The sequence below is a fragment of the Erinaceus europaeus genome, chromosome 21 (genome assembly GCF_950295315.1).
Source record: "Erinaceus europaeus chromosome 21, mEriEur2.1, whole genome shotgun sequence".
Classification (NCBI taxonomy): Eukaryota; Metazoa; Chordata; class Mammalia; order Eulipotyphla; family Erinaceidae; genus Erinaceus; species Erinaceus europaeus.
Window position 1 is genome coordinate 34,219,250 of NC_080182.1, and position 9,274 is coordinate 34,228,523.

The 9,274-nt window shown below is 39.5% G+C and overlaps 1 long non-coding RNA gene across 1 annotated transcript in view; it reads left to right on the forward strand.

The window, feature by feature from the left end:
* The window catches only part of LOC132535310 (uncharacterized), a 902,180-nt gene that overhangs the window by 183,261 nt on the left and 709,645 nt on the right, over nt 1-9,274 (forward strand). The window lies entirely within an intron of this gene.

Consider the following 9,274-nt stretch of genomic DNA (forward strand, 5'->3'; position numbering starts at 1 on the left):
AACTCCCCAGTTTTGTTTTGTTTTGTTTTTGCCTCCAGGGTTATTGCTGGGGCTCAGTGCCTGCACTGTGAATCCACTGCTCCTGGAGGCCATTCTTCCCATTTTGTTGCCCTTATTGTTACCCTTGTTGTTGTCACCCTTGTGTTGTTGTTATTATTGTTGTTGTCATTGCTGTTGTTAGATAGGACAGAGAGAAATTGAGAAAAGAAGGGAGACAGAGAAGGGAAGAGTTAAGATAGACACCTGCAGACCTGCTTCACTGCTTGTGAAGTGATCCCCTACAGATGGGGAGCTGGAGGCTTGAACTGGGATCCTTACACTAGTCCTTGTGCTTCACGCCATGTGAGCTTAACCCGCTGCACTACTGCCTGAACCCCTGCAATTCAGTTTTTCATCCAGTGTTTTATGTAAGTATGTAATACTCTAGAATTCCAGATATATAATAGAGTTTGTTTTAGAGAGGCACTGTCAATAGACATAGAATAAAAGCTTGTGTTCTAGACACTAAGGCAGACATGAGAACACGACCGTGTATTTTACTTTGTTATCATACGAGTGTTTTTCAATTGTTTTATATATGTTATTCTATTACAGTAAGTAGATTTCATTTGTCATGTAATAGTGTGCATTCTGTTTTCTAGACAAACAGTTTAACAAGACAGTTAGATATTCTAACAACAGTTGTGAGTTGTAAGTAATTGACACAAATACAATATTAAGTTTTGGGAAATTCTTAATTGTAAAATAGAACGTATTCCAAGTGAGCTCTGTAGGAATTCCATAGTCCATTTTTTGAACATTTACATTTGGAAACTTCACTGAGTAGAAATGGGAGAGGGGGTGGACTTTGAAGAAATACCAGGAAGAATGCATATAGTCTGAAGTTCTTTATTATACTTTTTATTTATTTAAAAAAGGAGACATTAACAAAACCGTAGGATAGGAGGGGTACAACTCCACACAATTCCCACCACCAGATCTCTATATCCCATCACGTCCTCTGATAGCTTTCCCATTCTTTATCCCTCTGGGAGTATGGACCCTTTCACCCTCTGCATCTTGCAGAGGGTGAAAGGTCTGGCTTCTGTAATTGCTTCCCTTCTGAACATGGGCATTGATTGGTTGGTCGGGCCATACTCCCAGTCTGCCTCTCTCTTTCCCTAGTAGGATGGGTCTCTGGGGAAGTGGAGCTCCAGGACACATTGGTCATCTGTCCAAGGAAGTCTGGTCGGCATCATGCTGGCATCTGGAACCTGGTGGCTGAAAAGAGAGTTAACATACAAAGCCCAACAAATTGTTGAACAATTATGGACCTAAAGGCTGGAATAGTGCAGATGAAGTGTTTGGGGGGTACTCACTGCAGACTATTGTGTACTTTTACTTTCAGGTATGTATTTTGCCCTAGTTTATGGATACATATGAACATATGCTCTATTTCAGGGGACCTGGTCTATATAACTAGGTTTTGGGACTTTGTTAGGAAGTGAACCTCCTGGAGTGGAATCATAGAATACTATGAAAGGAAAGGTCTCACCCGAGTAATGAAGCTGAAGGGTTGTCATTCCACACCTGAAGTATCTAGATATAGTCTGAAGTGAAGCATGCTAAGGTGGTACTCGTTGCATTGATTAGGTTGCGATTGGTGGATGCATATTACTTGGTATGAATTGAGAGGCGCATGCAGGAAAGTGGGCCCCACCCTAAGGTTCCAGGACTGGGGGAAATACAGGCTCTACAGTGGAAATGTGAGGTTTCTGCTGTCTTAGGGTTCAAGAAGACAATAGATAGTTATTGTTATCATCACATTATTTGGTAATTGGGTTAACTTTGAAAAGTCCCTTTGTGAGAATTTGCTGTATAATACCCAACATCTTGTATATAGCTGTGCCACCAGTTGCTTCTGTTCTCCCTGGTCTAGGCTTTTGAGAGAGTCAACATATCAAAGACTCAGCCTATGTATTAAAAAGACTCAGTCTGTGCTTTAAAACGTTTAAGACATACAATCAATTTTTCCCCTCTCATATTAATTAAATAGTGATTTATATGACTAAAATTTAATAGGAGTGTACATAAATACCATTCCCACCACCAAAAGACTGTGACCCATCTCACCTACCGACCCCCATCCCCCGCCGCCCAAATGTCCACCCTCCCCCTCACCACAGGATTTTTACTTTGGTGCCCTAATCTAGATTTAGTCAAATCCTGCTTTGAGTTTCCCTTTCTGTTCTTCTTTCTCAACTTGTGTTGATGAGTGGGATCATCTCATACGCATCTTTATCTTTCTGAATTAGCTCACTTAACATAATTCCTCTAGCTCCATCCAAGATCAGTCAGAGAAGGTGGGTTCATTGTTCTTAAAAGCTACATAGTATTCCACAGCTTTCTCAGCCACTCATCTGGTGTTGGGCACCTGGGTTGCTTCCAGGTTTTAGCTGCTATGAATTGAGCTGCTATGAACATAGGTGTACAAATATATTTTTGGTTGGTCATTATGGAATCCTTGGGGTATAAATCCAAGAGAGGAATTACTGGGTCATATGGAAGGTCCATGTATAGCCTTGTGAGAGTTTTCCAGATTGCTCTCCTGAGAGACTGGACCAATTTACATTCCCTGCAGCAGTGCAGAAGGGTTCCTCTGTCCCCACAGCCTCTCCAGCATTTGTTGCTGCTGTCCTTTTTGATGTATGCTATTCTCACAGGGGTGAGGTGGTATTTCAATGTTGTCTTTTTGCATTTCTCTGACAATCAGCGACCTAGAGAATTTTTTCATATTTTTGTTAGCCTTTTGGATCTCCTCTGAAGTGAATTCTTTGTTCATATCCTCTGCCCATTTTTGGATGGGGTCATTTGCTTTTTTGTTGCTAAGTTTGCTGAGCTCTTTGTATATTTCGGTTATTAGTCTCTTGTCTGATGTCTGGCATGTGAAGATCTTCTCCCATTCTGTGAGGGGTCTCTTTGTTTGTGTGATAGTTTCTTTGGCTGTACAGAAGATTTTCAACTTGATGTAGTCCCATTGGTTTGTTTCTGCTTTAGTCTTCCTTGCAACTGGGTTTGTTTCCTCAAAGATGTCCTTGAGGTTCAGGTGGGAAAGTGTTCCACCAATGTTTTCCTCTATGTATTTGATCATTTCTGGTTAAACATCTAGGTCCTTGATCCATTTGGAGTTGATTTTTGTTTCTGGTGAGATAAGGTGGTTCAGTTTCATTTTTCTGTATGTTTCAACCCAGTTTTCCCAGCACCATTTATTGAAGAGAGCCTCCTTCCTCCATTTAATACTTTGGGCCTCCTTATCAAAGATTAGATGTCTATAGGTGTGGGGGTTTATTTCTGGGCTTTAAATTCTGTTCCACTGGTCTGTGTGCCTATTTTTATTCCATTACTAGGCTGTTTTGATGATGATGATGACCTTATTATATAGTTTAAGGTCTGGGAGTGTGATGCCTTCATTTCTGTTTCTTTTCCTCAAGATTGTTTTGGCAACTCTAGGTGTTTTCATATTCCAGATAAATGATTGTAGTGTTTGTTCTATTCTCTTAAAGAAGCTTGGTGGAACTTTGATGGGCATTGCATTAAATTTGTGTATGACTCTGGGGAGAAGGTTCATTTTGATGGTATTTATTCTTCCAATCCATGAGCATGGGATGTCTTTCCATTTCTTGATATCAGTTTCTATTTCCTTGAATAGTGACTCATAGTTTTCAGTATATAAGTCTTTCACTTCTTTGGTCACCTTTATTCCTAGATATTTGATTGATTTTGCTGCAACAGTGAATGGGAGTGATTTTTGGATGTCTTCTTCTTCAGATTCAGTGTTTGCATAAAGAAATGCCACTGATTTTTGTACATTGATTTTGTAGCCTGACACCTTCTATATTGCCTAATAACTTCCAGTAGTTTTCTGCTGGATTCTTTAGGTTTTTCTATGTATACTATCATATCATCTGCAAATAGTGAGAGCTTGACTTCTTCCCTTCCAATCTGTATTCCTTTGATTTCTTTCTCTTGCCTGATTGCTATGGCAAGAACTTCTAATACTATGTTGAAGAGTAATGGTGATAGTGGACAGTCTTTTCTAGTCCCCAATCTGAGGGGGAATGCTTTCAGCTTCTGTCCATTGAGTATGATGTTGGCTGTAGGTTTGCTATATATGGACTCTACTATCTTGAGGAATTTCTTGTCTCTTCCCATTGTTTGTAATGTTTTGAGCATGAATGGGTATTGGATTTTTTCAAAGGCTTTTTCTGCATCTATTGAGATAACCATGTCGTTTTTGGTTTTGCTTTTTTTGATGTGGTGAATGACATAGATTGACTTACATATGTTAAACCAACCTTGCATTCCTTGGATAAATCCCACTTGGTCGTGATGAACCATCCTTTTGATATGTTGCTGTATCTGGTTGGCCAAGATCTTGTTTAATATTTTTCCATGTATGTTCATCAATGATATTAGTCTGTGGTTTTCATTTTTTGCTGTGTCCCTATCTACTTTTGGTATCAGGGTGATGTTGGCTTCATAGAAGGTGGAAGGGAGTCTTCCAGTTTCTTCGATCTTATGGCAAAGCTTTAGAAGTCTGAGGTATTAACTGTTTCCTGAAGGTTTTGTAGAATTTGTTTGTGAAGCTATCTGGTCCAGGGCTTTTGTTGTTGGTGAGATTCTTAATAACTGTTTCAATTTCTTTGTCTGTTTTTGGTGCATTTAGGTTTTGTAGTTCTTGGTTCAGTTTTGGAAGGGCATATGTTTCTAGGAATTCTTCCATTTCTTCCAGATTTTCTAACTTGGTGGGGTATAGTTCTTCATAGTTTCTGGATTTCTGTGGTGTCAGTTGTATTATCTCCTCTATCATTTACCATTCTATTAATTTGAGTCTTCTCCCTTTTTTGTTTGGTGAGTCTGGCTAGGGGTTTGCCAATCTTGTTTAATTTTTCAAAGAACCAACATTTGGCTTCATTGATCTTCTGTATGGTTCTCTTATTTTTGGGGCAGGCTTGGTGATGGTTGCCTCCTTTAACTGTTGTCTGTCTGAGAAGGTTTTGATCCCTCCATATAGTTTGAATGAAAGTCTAGAAGGATATAGTATCCTTGGTTGAAACTCTTTTTCATTCAGGCATTGATAGATATCTTGCCATTCTCTTCTGGCTTTTAGAGTTTGAGTGGAGAAGTCTGCTGATAGTCTAATGGGTTTTCCCCTGTGTGTGACTTTTTGTTTTTCTCTTGCAGCCTTTAGGATCCTTTCTTTATCCTTACTTCTTTTCATTGTAACTACGATGTGTCTTGGTGTCTTCAGGTCTGGGTTGAGTCTGGGACTCTCTGGGCCTCTTGAATCTTAATGTCCTTTCTGTTGTTCAAGTCTGGGAAGTTTTCTTCTATAATTTCCTCTAGAATGTTTACTTCCCCTTCCTCTCTTTCTTCCTCTGGCAGGCCAATTATATGAATGTTACTTCTTTTGAGATCATCCCATATGTCTCTGTTGTTGTTTTCAGTGTCTCTCAATCTCTTTTTGAGCACTTTTACCTCTTTCTTAGTTTTCTCTAGCTCATCCTCTGTCTGGATAATTCTGTTTTCTGCTTCTCTTAGTTTGATTTCCCTCCCCTCAGCTTCTTTCTTCAGTTTGGTTATAGTATTAGCTTGTTCTGCTAATTGACGTTTTAGTTTAGCAATTTCAGCTTTCAGTTATCTAGTTACCTTGAGGTAGCTAGTATTTTCCTTGAGGGTCTCATCTGTTGTTTCCCTAATTCTGCTAGCCCTTTCCTCCATAGTTGTCTTCATTTCTGTGATTATTAGGTTTACTATTGCTTGCATACTTTTCTTATCTATGGTTACTTCTGATTGATTTGTAGTTTCTTCTGGGCTCCTGTCTTCATTAATTGTAGTAATAGTTTTATTTGCTCTTTGCTTAACCATTTTTTTTTATTGATGTGTTTTTTATTTTTGTGATCTTTTGTTCTTCAATTGTTGTGTTTTGAGTACAAGCCATGCTATACTAAATAACTTTATGACAAATGCAGTCACCAACCTTGGAAATTACAATAATAACTGAAGCAAGTATTGATGTAGTTTAACCAATACCAGCTAGCCAAACAACGCATCCAGTCCAAGAAAAAATAGCAACCAAATCCAAATGAGAAAGAAAGAGACAGAAAAAAGAGAGAGCAAGAATAGATCATTATGCAAATCTACTTTCCATTTTAAATTCTAAGTGTAACAAGAAGAGAAAGGGAAGTAGAAAAGAGATACAAAGAAAGAGAGTACACTCTGACACAGATTGCTTCGCCAAAATAATTCACAAACAAGTATCAGTGAATTCAGAGGGCAGAGGGAGGGCGAAGGAAGAAAAGAAGACAAGAATGAGAAAAAGAAAAAAAGAAAAAAGAGCAGTGAAAGGAAAGAGGTTTTTTTTTTTTTTAATTAGCTAGGAGGATGAGAAGAGGGAGTGTGGTTAGAGGAGGAAGGCAGAGTGGAAAAAGTTCCTCTCACAATGGATAGGACACCCAGTCACCTAGCAATGGAAAATACAGTAAAAGTTAATTTTGTTCAACCTGAAGTGGGGGGAAGGGACATATGTATATATAAAAGTAATAATAAATAGAACAGATTAAAAAACTCTAACAGTCAGTCTGCAGCTTGGATGGCTCCCAATTGGCTCAGGCAGCCTGACTAAAGACAGCCAATTGTTAAAAAAACCAACCAACCAACCAACCAACCAACCAACCAACCAACCAACCAACAAACAAAACCTCCAGGTAGTCTTTCTCAGGCAGTGGTGTGGCTCTGATTGGTCAAAAATTTTGCTACTCCAATTGAGCTTGAGCCACTTAGAAAGAAAAAAAAAAGAGCAAAGGGAATCAGAAAGGAAAAAGATTGGAATCAAACCCCTGCTGAGCCAGGAATCTTGGTACAGGAAAAAGCTCAGCAGGGAGCCTGCTAGTAGCAGCTCTCCAGCCCCTGGGGTTTGGTTATGGGGTGGGGGGGAGGGGTGTGCTTCAGAAATAATAAAAAAATTTCCTTTCTTTTTTCTGTTTTCTAACACAAATTGAGCTATAGTCACCTCCTTGGTGTCACACTTAGGACCCCTTATTCACTGTCCTGCTGACGGCACGGTATCCTACCCTATCCAGCAGTTGTTGTCGGAGCTCAAGTCAGCAGCTGCCTCCAAGTTGTCATCTTGGCTTCAACCCTGAAGTTCATTTTTTTATGACAGCATCTACAGTGTGGGGATGGCTGTGTTTCCCTGAGGGATGCACCTGGCTGGGAGCTGTTGTTGGTGGTGGACGGGAGCTCCTTGGAGGCATCATTCATGACTTAAGTGTTCCTTTTGCTCCTCACAGACAGAATGCTGCATTTGTTTCTCCATTCACTCATACGTCCAACAAGTGTGTTGGGTGGTTTTCTCTTCACATTTATCTCTCCAACTTCTGGGAATTAAGACTTATATATGAATTAACTTATGGATGAATCTGGTTAGTGCTTGTGAAACTCTTTAGTAAGAAGGAGCTCTGGGTAGTAATGACTCTGTCTGGGGCTGGAGAGAAAACTCACTAGGTAGGATGCCTGCATGGCCAGGTTTGAGATCTAGCTCCACATGGGAGATGTCTTGGCAATGGAGGAAGCTTCTTGCTGCAGTGCCTTTTTCTCTCTCTCTCTCTGAATCAAAGTTCAGTCTAGAGTAGTGATTGCGCATGTGTAAAAGCTTTGCCTGGTAGGAGAAGCAAAAAGAGGAGTTTAGAATATTATTTTTTTCTTACTTTCTGAGGTAAGATGCCAATTTCATGGCGCAGTAAAAAGCAAATAGTATGAGGAGTGGAAAGAATAAAGGGAAGTAAAGAATGGCCAGGTACTGGCTTGATGAAGGACATGAGGGAAGTCAGTCAGTCATAAGTGCTTAGAATACTGAGGTTAGAGTATACCAGGAAGCCTGTCTTCTTGGGGAAAATTTCTATTTCTGCTACCTTAAGAGTCCCACACCTGTCACCCACCCCCAACATGGGAAGATTTGGATTAGACCTGTGAGAATCACAGAGGTAATGGATTTTTTTTTTTTCCAATCAAACTCCCAATCATTTGTTTCCCTTCAAAAACTTCTTAAGCCTGCTAACGAAAATAAATTTTTGGTAATTGCCAATAACAACTGATTTGTCTTGGATTAGCACTGAAGTATAAAATGCAGTTTAGAGTCTCATTATGACTATTATTCCATTTCATTCACCAAATATGGTGACCTTCTAATTTAGAAATTTAAGATGCTTATTAGATAGATAACAAAAATGGTGCCATTGAACTTGTAATAGTTTTTCTAGCTTTTTTATTTGCTTATATACTATTTTGTTTTATTACCATGGTGGTTGGGGGCAGCTAGGATTGGGAAGAGATGGCTGTTTTTCTCACTGTCTTCTAGAAAATTATACTTTAAAGAAACTTGTGGGTGGGAGAGATAGCACAGTGCTTATGCAAACAGACTCTGTTTGCCTCAGCTATGAGGTCCCAGATTCAATCACTGCACCACCATAATCCAGATTTGACAAGTGCTTTGGTAGAAACCAAACAAAACGATAAGAAATAAACAACAACAACAACAAAAGCCCCTCTGTATATTGAGTAAAAATGGCATGTCTTTCACAGATTTAGTTTTAGAAAAATGTGGTTTTCTCACAAGACAATTTATGTTAACACTAGGATGTTTATGAATCTTATCTTAAAATGACTGAAAATTTGAAGTTTCTTGGAATTTCTGACACATCCATATGGATATCTTTGGAGTCCACAATACTTTTTCCCTTGTTAACAAGTTTCATAGAGGAAATACTGTTTTAAAAGACACTTGTCTGGAGCTGGGTGGTGGTGTAGCAGGTTAAGCACACATGGTGCAAAGCATAAGGACTGTCATAAGTATCCCGGTTCGAACCCCTGGCTCCCCAACTGCAGGGGAGTCACTTCACAGGTGGTGAAGCAGGTCTGCAGGTGTTTATCTTTCTCTGCCCCCTCTCTGTCTTCCCCTCCTCTCTCCATTTCTCTCTGTCCTATGCAACAACAACTACAGCAATAACAACAATGATGATAAACAACAAGGGCAACAAAAGGGAAAAAATAAAAATAAATAAAAGACAGTTGTCACAGGTGTACAGTCTCTTAGTTTTCCCTAATAGGTTTCAGCACACCTCGTGCTCCATCAAATTGTCATCTTGCCTACCCTAGGGCATGCCTCCCAAACCCCTCTCCCCTCCTTCCCTTACCCTTTTGAATCCTTAGACCTTCTTAAATAGCCTAGCTTATT